The 15,303-nt window shown below is 36.2% G+C and overlaps 2 protein-coding genes and 1 long non-coding RNA gene across 14 annotated transcripts in view; 2 read left to right on the top strand and 1 right to left on the bottom strand.

The window, feature by feature from the left end:
- Nucleotides 1-15,303, bottom strand: part of HIC1 (HIC ZBTB transcriptional repressor 1) — a 242,190-nt gene that overhangs the window by 143,693 nt on the left and 83,194 nt on the right. For 3 of the 12 annotated variants that reach the window (XR_013762397.1, XR_013762398.1, XR_013762399.1), the window contains one exon: nt 11,131-11,233. The exons of 1 other annotated variant lie outside the window; for it this stretch is intronic. The gene's annotated coding sequence lies outside the window, so the exon portion shown is untranslated. Of the gene's footprint in view, nt 1-4,129; nt 11,234-15,303 lie in introns of those variants that run through there. 8 more of the 12 variants (XR_013762391.1, XR_013762392.1, XR_013762389.1 and 5 more) reach the window with 7 other exon arrangements.
- Nucleotides 1-15,303, top strand: part of SMG6 (SMG6 nonsense mediated mRNA decay factor) — a 234,375-nt gene that overhangs the window by 141,288 nt on the left and 77,784 nt on the right.
- Nucleotides 1,060-11,307, top strand: LOC306656129. Its single transcript, XR_013762418.1, has 2 exons — nt 1,060-4,014; nt 4,115-11,307. It is a non-coding gene; the product is annotated as an uncharacterized lncRNA (long non-coding RNA).

Consider the following 15,303-nt stretch of genomic DNA (forward strand, 5'->3'; position numbering starts at 1 on the left):
TGTACAACATCTAAGGACCAGGAAGTCTGGGCAGTGTTCTGAACTCCAGATTTTGCAGTCAGGATTGCTTTTTATAAACAATGATGCTTGGAATTGGTTGATGGGGATGACTGATAGATAAAAACTGAGTCAATTATGTAAGCATACCTGCCTGCCTACCTACCTACATATGTATATATAAACAGTCTTTGGCTCAGACCTTAATAAATATGGACCACAATTTAAAATAAAATTGAAATTAGAGGAGGATATACTATAATTAGAGGAAAAACTGCTGCCCATAAGCTCAGTACTTCTTGTCCCATCCTTTATTTTTTTAACTAATATAATCAGTCTCTCAAATATGTAAAAGAATATATAATTTTATTTAATAACTTTATAGATATAGATATGTTATAAGTATAAAATTATAAGACTGGGGTTGTCGCTCAATGTTAAGAGCACTTGCCTAGCATGTGTGAGGCACTGGGTTGATCCTCAGCCCCACATAAAATAAACAAATAAAGGTGTAGTCTCCCATCTACAACTAAAAAAGTATTTTGAAAAATTATAGTTAAACCTTTACTTTTATTAATCACCTTATTGATATAAAATTTTATAATAAAATTCCTACATTTGAATGCATTGATGTTAACCATTGTGTAATGACTATCCCATCAAGGTATAGAATATTCCTTCTCCCCAAAATGATAACGAGTGCACCTGTCTTCTGTCCCACTCTGCCCAAGCCAACCACTGATCTAATTATTCTTACTGTAGATTAGTCCTGTAAATGGAATCTTGTAGTATGTACTTCCATGTCTTTTTCCTTTTGCTCAGCTTAATGTCTATGAGATTCATCCATGCCATCTCTGTTGTGCTTTTTTCAGTAGTTCATTGATGCATTATATTCCATTTTATGGAAATATCACACTTTATCCATTCACTTGATGATGGATATGTGGGATGTTTATGTTTTGGTTGTTTTAATTTTTAACCATGCTTGTAAGTAAATTTATTTTGAAAATCAGGGTTTTTTTGGGGGGTATTGTTGAAGTACGGGAGATTAAATATGGGTGCTTTACCATTAAGCTACAGCCCTAGACCTTTTTTTTAATTATGAGTTTTTATTCTAAGATAAGATTTTGCTAATTTGCCCAGACTTAACTTGCCATCCTCCTGGAATTATAGGTGTGTGCCTCTGAGCCCAGCTTCATTTCCATTTTTTTTTGTTTGTGTGTTTTGTACCAGAGATTGAACCCAGAAGAGCATAACCACTGAGCCATATCCCAGCCTGTGTTTTTTGTTTGTTTGTTTTGTTTTATTTTTTTGGTTTTTAATTTAAGTTTTTCTTTTTAAATTTTGAGACAGGGTCTTGCTAAGTTGCTGAGGCTGGCTTTGAACTTGTGATCCTCCTGCCTCAGCTTCCCAAGCCACTGGGATTATAGGTATGCACCATTGTGCTAGCTTCGTTTCAGTTTTAACTGGCATTTCCCTGATTAATGATGAACATCTCTTGTGGTTTTATTGACATTTCATATATAGAAGCTCCTCAACTCACAAGTTATGTCCCAATAAGCCCATTGTAATTTGAAAAATATTCTGTATAAAAACTGTACTTAATAAACCTAATCTACTGAACATCATAGCATAGCAACAGCAGTATATGATCATTTGTTTTATTACCAGTGTGGGAAAAGATCACAATTCAAAATCTACCCAGTATGTGTTGCTTTCACCACCATAATTTTGAAAATTCTAAGTTGAACCATCACAAGTTGGGATGATGAAGCTTTGAGAAACATTCAAATCTGTTGGCCTTTTTCTAACACTGTGGTGAGGGTTTTTTTGTAGTTTTTTGTTTTTGTTTTGTTTTGTTTGAGTTGTAAAAATTCTTTATATATTCCAGGCAGAAACACTTAGCTATGTCCTGTGAATATTTCTTGCAGTTTGTAGCTGGTTTGCCTTTTTGTTTGTTTATACAGTCTTGAACAGCAAAAATGTTTTATTTTGATGAAGTTCAGGTTTTCATATATTTCCCTTATAATTAGTATCTTTTGTCTTGGATATCTTTACTTTGCCCTGAGGTCATGCAGATTTTCTTCAGTACTTTTAGTGTTATATTTCACTTCTGCTTTTGTTGTCTTTTGTGTTTAATGGTTTTTCTAGGGTTAACAGTTAGGATCATTAACTTTTCAGCCTATATTTAGAGTCAATATTGTGTCTCTTACATTTCATGCTTATGCTTCCTGCTTCACACTCCACTATTGTAATAACTTTACAACAGTTTAATTCTGTTTCCCTCTCATTTTGTACAGATATCTGTTCTTTTAGTTTTCCTATGTTGAAACCTTACTGTGCTATGTTACTATTTTTGCTAACAGCTCATTGTCTTTAAGTGACTTGTGAAAAAAGTTAAAATAGACTTATATTATCAATTATTTACTGGTGTTTCTTCATTCTTTTCTGTAAATCAGTTTCCATAACCATTTTTTCTTCAGCCTACAGGACATCATTAGGATGGCTAGTGACAAATTCCCACAGCCTTTATTTATCTAAAAAAGTCTATTTCTTTTTACTTTTCTTCTTTTCATCTTTGATTTTAAGGTTTTCATTTTCATTTTTTAAACCAAATATAGAGTTGTAGATTAAAATTTTTTTTTTTCTTTCAGCACACTTTCAGGATGTGGTTCTATTATCACCTGGCTTTCACTGTTTTCATATAGAAGTTAGCAGTTGTTCTTATGCCCCTCTTGTAATGTTTTGTTTAGACTGCTTTAAATTTTTTCTTAACATTGGTTTTCAAAAGTTTGATTGAGGATGTAGTTAGGCATATTTCTTTTACATTTATCCTGTTTAATGTCTACTAATCCTATTAGGTCTATAAGCTGATGTTTTTTCATCAATTTTGGGATGTCTTTCAGACATTTTTTCTGTTTTGTGATGCAATTACCTTCTCCTTCTTTTTGGAATTTCAATTATATGCGTGTTAGCCATTTTTATATAGTCCCATATATCTGCAAGATTCCTGTACTTTAGTGGTTTTTTTTTTTTTTTTTTTTTTTTTTTTTTGTCTCTGTTCTTCAGATTTCTACATATTTCTATTGATCTCTCTTCAAGTTCACTAAGTCCTACCTTTTGCAGGGAGGGGTATGGTTACAGGGGACTGAACCTAGGGCCTCAAATCTGCTATGTCGCAAATACTCCACCACTGAGCCATATCCCCAACCTTAAGTAGTTTTTTTTGTTGTTGTTTTTTGGGTTTTTTTTTTGTTGTTGTTTTTTGAAGATAGTTCTCACTAAGTTGTTGGCATTGAACTTGGGATCCCCTGCCTCAGCCTTCCAGATAACTGGAATTATAGGCATATAATACACCAGCACACCCAGCTCATCTAGCAAAAAATTTTTTATTCATACATTATAATAATTATAATAGAGTGATTCATTATTATCTACTGAATTTTTTTATTTCCTTATTTTACTTTTTTAGCTCACAAATTTATATTTTGTTCTTTCTTATAATTTTCATTTTTTCTGCCAACATTTCCTATTAGTTCACTAAGACTATATTTTCCTTTAGTTCTTTAATTATCCTTCTCATTAGTATTTTGGACATGTTTATAATAGCTGCTTTATAGTCTTTGCTGGCTAATTCCCACATCTGGGCCATCTCACATTTGTTTTCTATCACACATGGTTTACATTTTTCTGTTTCTTTGTAACTAGTAATTTTTTTTTTTTTTTAATCAGTGGACATTGTATATACTAAATCATAGAGATTCTGGATCTTGTTATATTCCTCTGAAGAGTGGGGTTGTGTCGTGTTTTGTTTTTAAATTTTAGCTGATAGTTAAAGTACTATCTGATCATCCTAAACTTATATAGCCTTGTTTTTATACACTAGTGAAGCTATATAGAAACCCGGGATGTTTCCCAAGCCCCGGTAACTTGACAATAGTCAAACTCCAATCCCTGTCTGTGCAGTTTTTGTTTTAAGCTTGGTTTTGGGCTCTACTGATATACATTTAAGATTAGGTCTTAAATGTATATCAGTAGAGCCCAAAACCAATCTTAAATTACAGCCTAATCTTAAATTACATTTAATCATGTAATCTTAAATTACATTTAAGATTAGGTCTAATCTTAAATAAGCAATAATAAGTAATCTTAAGGTGTGGCCCTTACTCCTGAAGTGTGGCCTCGCTGGAATCCCAGCTGGATGCTGAATGTTATCAATGTTAAAATCGCTGCACTCTGGTAGTATCAGAACTCCAGTTCCTTCATCCTCAGGTACTGCTCTTTCGCCAGCACTGCTGGACCTCGGATAGCTGTGTTCCACACTCATCCCAACTGCACTCTGAAAAGTCTCTGGTGGTATTGGTCAGTTTAGATACAATTCAACCATCACTAGTATCTTCACTGAATACTCTCACATGAACTTTATGCCCTTTTTTTGCATACCTTTTCCTACCCTTTTTCTTACTTATGGACTCCAGCCACTTTGCCTCAAATTTTGTTCTCTGCCTCCTCAGCTCATCAGAACTACCATAATTAGCTTGGGATTGAGTTTTGTGTGTCATGGTTGGGAAATTACCCTCACAGCAGAAAACTGGATAGTCACAGGCTGATTTCATGGGCCTTTCTTCCCTCAAGGATTACAGTCTTATACTCCCTCTTGTCCACTGCCTAAAAATTAGTTGCTTTATACATTTTATGGCTGTTGATTGGTGAAAAGATTTCACATACTCAGGAGGATGAAGGTTTCTGTCTTTCCTTTTTAATTATAAAGGTGATCCATAATCTCAGCAACTGTAGAAAATAGTACAAATCTCTTCCTTTACCTAACAGTTTGGTAAACATCCTTCTATTACATGCACAGTAATACTTTTCCTAATTAAATAAAAATGCAGGCCATGTATCCATAACTTTTTGGTTGTTTAATATATCTTGGAACTCTTTCTAAATTAACACATATAAATCTACATCATTCTTTTTCAAGTTGTATCATATTCCATTGTGTAGATATAATTTATCTATCCCTCTATTAGTTGATACTTTATTTTGTCCAGTTCTTATTACTGCAAACAGTGCCTGAAAAAACATCTTTATACTTAAATCTTTGTATAAGATTATTTCTGCATGGCATAGCCTACAAGCAAAATTGCTTTATCAAAGAATTCTCTATTTTGGTAATTGCTGTCAAATTGTCCTCCAAAGTGATCATGCCAGTTTACATTCCTATTAACAGTGTATGTGTTTCTATCTCCTCATACCCTCACCAACACTGTATTATCAGTATTTTAAATTTCTGATGCTTGATTAAAAAAGAAATGTATCTTGCTTTAATTGCCATTCATTTACTAGTAGAATAAAGGTTCTTTTTGTACATTTATTTTCTGTTTAAATATCTTTCCTGCATATACGTGGCCTTGCCCATTTTTATAGGTAGTTATTATTCTTAACAATATGAAGGGGTTCTTTTATACATTGTGCATATAGTGATATTTTGTTTTATATATTTTGTTAAATATTTTCTCCTGGTTAGTAGCTAGTTTTTGTAATCTTTATGTTTTTACAGTGTACAGCTTGAGATTTTTTCCATAGAGTCAAATTTGTTTTCCTATGTGACCTCTTGGGATTTTTTGTTAGTTTTTTCACCTTTATATACACCTATTATTGTTCCTACTATTTGTGTAATTTGATTTCACTGAGAAGAAAGTTTGTGATTAGCAATGTAGACTGTGATTTACCCAGACTTCCACTGGAATTTTTACTATAAATTAGGAACTGCCATTGTTAACTGCTTCACATATTCCAGAATAGCCATTATTTAGAACAAAGTCTTTTGAGGGTTTGATGTTTTTGTGGATAATTTTTTGTGATATCTTTATTGTCAGGATAAGAAAAATAGTCTTAGCTGCCTACAAGTAAATTCAAATGTTTCTTAACTACCAGTAAACTCAGAAATAACCAAATGAAATCATGTAAAACCTCACTTGTAGTGAATGCTTAACTAGCAATACTTTTTTTTTTTTTTTTTCTTTTGGCTCATGCACACATACACACACACCCCAAAGTAAAGAAGAGAAAAATGAGAAACTGTTCTTAATTCTGGAGTGCAAAGGAAAACGTGGTTTGCATATGTGCAGCAAAAAAGCTTTGGAAGGTTGGAATTGCACAATGAGTGTAGGTTGAGCAATTGCTTAACAAGGCATACACATTGTGGGGTGTCCTCGGCTCTTGTGCAATTAGGGAACTCCAGAGCTGCCTGAATAGGGGATTTCCTTTTTATTTCTTGCATGCCATTTAAAAATTCACTTTTTGCCTTCTTTTCAGTGTATTCCCTTTTACTATTTTCTTGAATTATGGCTTATTTGTGGTTTCTGTTTTTTCCTCCTTCAAGGGATGAATGAAACATCCATGTGTCCTCACCTCTGTGCTTAGAAATGACCAGGACAGGGTTCAACTAGTGGGGGGAGGAGAGGTTGCTGATGGTTTAGGAGTTTCTAGTTTAGCTCAAAAGTGCAATACTCATCTGTTTCTGAGGGTTTGAAATCTGGGTTACTAATCAGCCTACTTTCCCTAATTTCTTAGTATTAGAATTTTGCAGGCTTTGTAACGAATGTTCTGAGGTTTTGCCTATTTTTCTTTTAATGGTGACCAACACCTTGTGATGAAGATCAACTGCAAACTTTACTAGAAAGTAAAGTCAAACTTCAAGCTGAAAGCAGAGACATCAACCAGTAGAATCCAGAGCTAGATAGAACTTGTTTTAGCAAAAAGAAAGTCCTTGTCTTCTCCCCTCTTCTATTTCTCCTGCTCAGGCACAATCTTGTACTTAGTAAGCATACTTCTAATTACAGTTCTCTTCCACTTACCTTTGTGCTGAGGATCCTGGAATCTGTTCACTCTCCTCTGTGCTCTTTTCCAGAGGAACAGGAGAGGTAGTTGGGTCAGAGTGCCAGAAAAGCAGAAGTTAAGTATGTGGATTTCATAGCCGCATATATGAGTGTTTGTGGGGCAGGGAACTTCTAATGGAAAACATTTGTGTTGCATCGAAAACAGAGCAAGGCCTGGTTAGAGTCTGTCTACTCTGTCTGTCAGTCTGTTCCCTACCAGCACTAGTCATTGTTCTCCTGGGAGTCTCAGGCGTATTGTGGTTTCTTCTGCTCTTGCCATCCCCTAATCTTGCCAGAGTTTTTGTGTCACGGGTGGCCCCATACACAGTTTGGAGTGAGACTGCAAGGGTGGTGACTAATGCCTTTGAAGGTACTAAAGCACACATATGGGCTTTGGGACCCTTTTGGGGGCCAGCATGAGGAGGGGGAAGGGTCACCAACACAAAGAATGGGAGAAGCATGCTTAGACTCATACAGACGCGTATTTTATTTAGTCCCTGTTTTTACAGCTAGCAAAGCATGAATCAGAAGAATGGAGACAAGAGGGAGGAAAGCTTTCTGTCTGGACTTGCCATTTCATTTGTAAATGCTCAGTAAGGGATGCACCTGGGTGCCCATGCTTGCATCCTACAGGCTGATGTCAATCAGGTTGTATGGCTGGATCCCCTTTGGGAAATACAGAAGAGAAAGTACTAATTTCCCTGAGGATAGTGTCACTCCATGATATGAAAGGACCTGTAACTTGAGCTGTTCCTTTTTTTTCCCCTTCTAGTCCCCCTGAAATTCACATTTGTTCATCATTTTAAAAGAAAGAAAACAATTTTAAAAACCCAGCAGCTCAGCAGAGTTTTCTAGGTTCCCAAGAAGGTACTTCACCAATGTGGTTTTCACATTTTCAGGGTTTTGGCTGGTGAATAAGATTGAGCAGAAATATTCCTTCCCCTGATAACAATACATTCAGATGCAGGATCAGGAGCCTGTGGATTAAAACCAGACGGTGGATGATTAATACTTTTACTTATAGAGGTAGACATGGCAGCTTCCTCCATTTAAATAAAAAAGAGCTTTCTCTGCATTTGTATGCATGCATATGCTTACATGCTTCTCTTGAAGGATTCTAGCTTAGTTATAATTTCCATGTATTTCCTTCCTTTCTCTTGAAGCACCCAAGAAGTGCTAGAAGAACTGTGATGTTAAGTGGAGGTTTGATGATCACCTGCTGTGGTGGGAGTGAGAATATGTTCTCTTTTTCAAATTAACTGCCTTCACAGCTGTTTAGGTACTGCTGTAGTACACATCTGTATCTATGAGACCTAATTACCCCCATGTTCATGTGACTCATCATAAACCATATTTTTTTCTTCAAGCTATTGAACTTCATAAGTACCTATCATTTTACTATCATTTCAATATCAATAATGATATTGAAACAAACTTTATTATTACAGGGATTCTTTGTTTTTTACCTCTCTCACTGGAAACAAGAGATTTCTTGGAGTATATTGTTAAGTAGAGGTTGGCAGGTGTTTGTTCATTATTTAAAATGTGTTTGAGGATTTATTTTTATTAGATTCTGTGCACACTATCTATTCAGGCCAAGAAACCTCCAGTTAGTGTAGGCCTCTGATTTCCCCTGTGATTTAAACTTGCATGCATTTTGCTCTTTGTAGAAGCAGAGATCTCTGCCCAGATGAAACCGGAAACAAAAGGGGAGGAGGAAAACCAAGCTGGGACTTGGTGTCTTTTTATCTGCATAAAGAAGGTTGTGCTGTCTCTTCAATAATGAAAAGTTTGGGGCACAAAGGACATAAAGTTCCTTTTATTCCAACAGATGGCTTAGTCTGTTTTGGTGTTGCCTTTAATTTCAGGGCGAAGGTGGCCCGTCTCAGCCCTGTCACACTCTAGCTGTGTGCATCCTCAGATATTCCCATTCACAGAATGGAGTGATGTTCCTTCAATTCACCCTTTCCCTGCAGGGATTCTCTGAAACCAGTATTAGTTGGTTTATAGTTTTGATAAATGTGTAAACAGTCATGTAACCATCACCACAATTAAAATATAAAGTGTTTCCATCAGCCCCCCAAAATTCCCTCATGCATCCAGCTCCTCTTCCTGTCGCCAGTCCCTGGTAACTTGTCATCTTTTCTTCTGTCTCTTTAACTTTGCCTTTTCCAAATTGTCACTGAACAAAGTCATATAATGTATAGTTTTTTGAGTCTGGCTTCTTTCAATTAGCATCATATATTTGAGATTCATCTATGTTGTTGTCTGTATCAGTAATTGATTTGTTGCATAGCAGTATATATAGATGTTACATACTGCAACTTGTTCATCCATTCACCAGTTGATGAAAATTTAGGCTGTTTGTAGTTTTTTGGTAATCATGGATAGAACTGCTATCAACATTTGTGCATAGGTTTTTATGTGAATTCAAGTTTTCATTTCTCTTGAGCAAATGCCTAGGAATGGAATGGATGGTTCATAGGGTAAGTCTGTGTTTAACTTTGTTATAAACTGCCACTGTTTTCCAGAGTGACTGGACCATTTAATTCCAGATGTTCTGCATCCCTGTTAGCACTTAGTACTGTCAAATTTTTTGCTTGTTTTAAGTCATTCTAATAGGTATTTCATTATGGTTTTAATTTTCATTTCTGTAATAGCTAATGATATTGAGCATTATTTCTTGTGTTTTATTGCCATCTGTATGTCTTCTTTGGTAAAGTATTCAGATCTTTTGCCTATTTTTAAATTAGATTGCTTGTTCTTTTACTGAGTCCTAAGAGGTCTTTATATATATTCTGGATGCAGGTCCTTTGTCAGATATTATGTGTTGCAGATATTTTCTCTTAGTCTGTGGCTTGTCTTTCACTTCAGGGACTAAGTTTTGACTGATTAAATGCTGAGAGCCAGAGGTTTCAGGCTCTCTTGGTAGAGGCAAGTAAGGAAATTGAGACTGTAGTCAGCAGAAAGATGTGAGGACCATCTTTTCAAGCTGTTTATTTAAAATAAGAGAGGAGGGTAAAGGGTGGGCCAAGATTGAGTTGTGCAGACAGATGTCTGAAGATTTTCTCAATTCTGTCCTCTGCTATCCCTACCTATTATGTAGATTCTAGGCTTTTACCTTCACTGGGCTCTTCACTTCCTGCCATCACTTCAAACCCATTGGGGCCTCTTCAGCTCTGGTAAACCCTGACAGAATAGGCTGGCCAGCTTCTTGCCCAGAGTACATCCCAGAATGAAGTCACTTTTGATAAATAATCGTTCCCAAGCCCTAAAGTGATAGCCTCCAAGGAGTCACCCGCTTTGAAGAGCTGCTTTCATCTCCAGCAGGACTCTCTGCCAAACAAGCATCGACGGAGCCTAGTCAGGGCTCTGCCACACAGGGTTCTGCCATGAGAACAAATTGACAGCCACAGATCCCCCCTGAGGCAATGGAATTCAATTCTCAGAACATACATTAAATGTGGATGAGATATTTATTTATCATGGGACTCTTTCATGTTGCATGGAATTCTTTCCATAGAGCAGCCCACTTAGGTACAGGGGAGAAAATATGTCTTGCTCCATGAGACAAAAGTCAAAATAAGATGCTATGTAGAATCTCATCACTTTTGAATTACTGATCCCTATTGAGGTGTTTTTCTTAAACAGCATTTGCCACTAAACACTAGCAGAATTTCTTTTTCTCTCTGCTCGTGGCATGGATCATTAACACTGCATGTGATGGTTTGAGGAGGCCTGCTTTAGTATTGGAGGTCTGTTCATTTCTCCAGGATAGTGGCATCTCATCTGGTCAAGGTTCTCTGGCTTCTGACCCCAGTTGGAGTGATGTGTACAGAAAAGAATTTCTGACCCTTCACTAATCTAAGTTATTTAAATGCCTTTTTGTAAACAAAGCAGTAGCTTTTAGGCAAGCTTAAAACTTTTATTTTTCTGACCATGAAGGTACAAATTTCTCTTTTTACTATGAACAAATTCAATTGAAGATAAAACTGTAATGTGAGTAAATAATTCACATTGCTTTAAAAAACAGGGAGGGGTTAAAAACAAGTTCTACAATAAATCTGCAAATGTGGAATCTAAGGGAAATGATCCCATCTGGAAAACCCTACCAGTGGTACCATGCGTAGCTGGTTTGTGGAGCCAGTACAGATTGGGGAGTGAAAAAAGACCCTGTAGTCTTGAAAGATGACAGCCTCCTTAATTGATGTCCATTTCAGCTGGTGCTGTGCCAGCTTGTGTTGGCCCCAGTCCAGCGTTCCTGTAATTTGGGAGCCAGGTGTGAAGCATTTTTGTTCCATCTTGTTCCCAACATCTACAGAAGCCTCACGCATCTCACTTGAGACAGCAGTACTCTGTAGGAAACAGATGTACAAGTAGAGATGGAAGGAAGTGTCACAGCTGGGTTGTGGATATTTAAAAAAGAAAATCTCCCCGCACACTCAAGTGAGACCTGGGCTTCAGAGTTGGGTGAAAGGATATTTCACAGCCTTGGTATAAGGTATAATAATTCTTAAGTATCCTAATTAGACTGTTCCTCACTGGGATTTCAGGGTGGGGAGATATTGGAGGTTGAAACCAAGGGTGCTCTCCCACTGAGCTACATTCCAACCTGTAACCTTTCTAACCCTCAGGCTAAACTGAACATTGAAGAACAGGCAGTTCTGCCTTTCAAGATTCCAAAACTTGAGCAGGATCCTCCTGTGGGAACATTAAAGTCCTATGAACTTAGAATGTAAATGTTGGCATTGGTATTTTGCAACTGACTTCCACTTTGATATAAGGCAAGTTTTAGCCTTTCAGAAGTAAGAGTTCACTCTTTTTACTGGAGGTCCCAACTCATAGACTGTCAACTAACAGTTGCTTCTACCTTTTGTCGTTCCTCCCTTTAACTCTGGATCGCATGCCTACAGAGTTTTGAAGGCAGTCTTTGACCTAGAAAATCAGACCACAATGTCCAAGAGTGCCTATGGCCTGCTTAGCTTGCTTTTTGTTCCAGATGTGCCAGGGTCACAGGGAAGCCTTGGTTCACTGGTAGCTTTTATATGTTCTCCTCTGACTTAATACTTTGGTTTTAAGTATTAATACCAAATAATATTTGATATTAATATTTGGTATTAAGCTGCAAAATACCTAAACCAGATTGTTCAAGAGGGAAAAGAGTTAGGAAGAAAGGTTTTCCTCTAATTAGTTCTATGCTTTAAAGTGTGCTCATTCTGTTTTTATTTTTGTTGTTGTTGTTTTAATTGTAGTAAAACATATATAACATTGGGCCTGGGCTGTGGCTCAGTGGTAGAGCTCTTGCCCTGCATGCATGAGGCACTGGGTTTGATCCTCAGTACCACACAAAAATAAAGATGTTGTGTCCACCTACAACTAAAAAATATTTTTAAAAAATACATAACATTAAATTGACTGTTTCAACTGTTTTTAAAGTGAATGCATTTAATACATTCACATTGCTGTGCAATCATCACCACCATCCACCTCCAGAACTTTTTCATCTTTCCCAACTGAAACTCAGTACCCATTAAATAATAACTCCCCATTCCCTCCCCCAAATGCTTGGCAACCACCATTCTGTTTTCTCTATGAATTTGACTACTCTATGAACCTCACATAAGTGGAGTCACATAGTATTTGTTCTTTTGTGACTGACATTTCACTTAGTGCAGTGTCTTTAAGGTTTATACATATTGGAACATATGCCAAAATTTCCTTCCTTTTTATATTTTTGTACATTCATCTGTTTTCTCATTCATCTGTTGATGGACACATGGGTTGCTTCTACCTTTTGGTTATCATGAATAATGCTGCACTGAATATAGATGTACAAATATATCTCTTTGAGACCCTGCTTTTTGTTCTTTGGGTATATACCCAGAAGTGGAATTGTTAGATCTTATGGCAATTCTGTGTTTATATTTTTGAGGAATTGTCATACTATTTTCCACAGCAGCTATATCATTTTTACATTCTCACCAATAGTACACAAGGGACAAGGGTACCAATCTCTCCAGGGTTCTTACCAACAACTTGGTTTTTTTTCCTCATTTTTTGTTTATCTGTTTGTATTTTGGTTTTGTCTATCTGATAGTAGATCTCCTAAAGGATTCGAAGTGATTTTGATTTTCTCGTGGTTTTGATTTTCCATTTCCCTAATGACTACTGATTTTGAGCATCTTTTCATGTATTTATTTTATACTTTTTGGGGGGTAACTGTGCTAGGGATCAAACCCAGGGCCTCATGCATGCAAGGCTAGCACTCTACCACTGAGCTATACCCTTAACCCTTGTTTTTTTTTTTTTTAATAAAATTTCCGACAGGCTGGGGATATTGCTTAGTTAGTAGAGTGTATGCCTTGTAAGCATGAGGCACTGGGTTCAATCCCTAGCACTACAAAAAAAAAAAAAAAAAAAAAAAGGTTACTTTGGACTGGGGATATAGCTCAGTTGGTAAAGTGCTTGCCTCTCGAGGCCCTGGGTTCAGTCCCCAGCACCAAAAATTTAAAAAAAAAAAAAAAAGAGTTTCTGCTTTTTCAGTTGATCAACCTTGGAAAGCCAGATCATTACTATTGTCTTTGAGGCAGAAGCAGGGTGGAATGAAAAAGTCAGATGTGGACTCTGATCCCTCCTATAGTGACTTGTGTGACCTTAAGCAATTCATACAACCTCTCTGGGCTCCTATATCTTTTTTAATAAAACAAGGAGTCCTATAACTGCCCTACACAACCGAGAGAGCTATTTGTAAGGATAAAAGGAAATCAGCCCTGTGAAAGAGCCTTGTAAACATGTTATGAAAATGAAATATTAGATATTATCATCTTGGACCATAAGTCCACTTTGCTGAAATTCATCAAATCTGAAAGAAGGACAAATTCAGTCTTTTTTTCTTAGACCAAAGGGTGTAGGTTTCTTTGGTAGGTGAAGGAACAGAGTATAGGTGATAAACTTATTCCTGCCTCTTCATCTTCCAGCACAGGGTTATGTCCTTTGAACTCTGGCAAAGGTCAACTCTGACATGCTTCCCCTTCCTCCCACATGACCACAACATCTGAGCAACTTCATTTAAGAATATAGATGCCCTGACCCCATCACTCATGTATAAAGTATATAATGTAATCTAACAGGAGACTTACTACTTACTATGTGCCAAGTACCAATGTTCATGTTTTTCACTTAGTTACATTTTTGTCTTATTGTTGTCCATTTAGGTTTATGAACTTCCATGTATATTATTTCATCATGTAATCATAACTTGTAGGCTCTGTTTCTCCTGTTCATTCTTTCTTTACTTCAGAAAGGAAAAGTATTTAGGAAAAGAGGTAGCATCTGAATAAATAAAAGACATGAAAAATACTTAAGATTTAGAATGAGTATCATTCATCTCCTCAGGAATAGTTGGCGAAAACTAGAATCTACACTAATCCAAATTCCAGGGTAGCTTATGCCTGACATTCTAGTTACTACATAGTCATCTAGCTGACTTCAGAATGGGTGATCAAGAATAGATTTTCTTCCATGATTGCTCATCCAAAGATATGCCATTTGCATTTTCATTTGTAAAATTTTGGAGAAAAATGGGTACACTTCAGCAATACTTCATATTTTTTATAATAAGTATAGTGTAGTTGGTGCAGTTTTGCTATGCAAGTTATTGAATGTACTGTTCAGAGAACCAGAGCAATATTACCAGGTAAGGAGATGCCACCAAAGGAAGAAACATTTATCTCTTGCTTTTTAAAGAATTTTTTAAATTTTATTTGTTCTAATTAGTTGTATGTGAAAGTAGAATGCATTTATACATTTTGATAGACCATATATAAATGGAGTATAATCTCTCATTTTTCTGATTATACATATTGCAGGATCACATGCTTTTTTTGTTTTTGGTGCCAGTGGAATATTAATTTTGAGATACCTATGAAGATCTTTTTACTTAATCCTTGTCTTTCTTGTGCTCTGATACTCTGAATTTTCCTAAAGGACTCTTTCTGAAAATACAAATGAGAAGCCTCTAATTTTATAGACTCAAACATATTTAACGATGATGATGATGGTAATTGCAACTATGAAATTATGTGCCAACCACCATGTTAAGCACTTTATATGGATTGTTTCATTTTAGAAAGTTATTTTATTGTATTTTATTTTTAGGTGCTGGGTATTGAATGAAGGGCCTCACACATGTTAAGCGTGTACTCTACAACTGAACTACATCTCATAGCCCCATATTATTGCCTTTTATCTTCACAGTTGCCCTGGGAAGATGGGGTATAATTATCACCATTCATAGAACAGAAAACTAAAACTTATAACTTACACAAAATCACACTTTTACCAGGTAGCAGAATTGGAGTTTAAGTACACTTCTGACTCCAAAATCCACGACCTTAACCACTATGAGCATATTCCCTCTTCTCAA

This window comes from Sciurus vulgaris (assembly GCF_902686455.1).
Source record: "Sciurus vulgaris genome assembly, chromosome: 3".
Taxonomy (NCBI): Eukaryota; Metazoa; Chordata; class Mammalia; order Rodentia; family Sciuridae; genus Sciurus; species Sciurus vulgaris.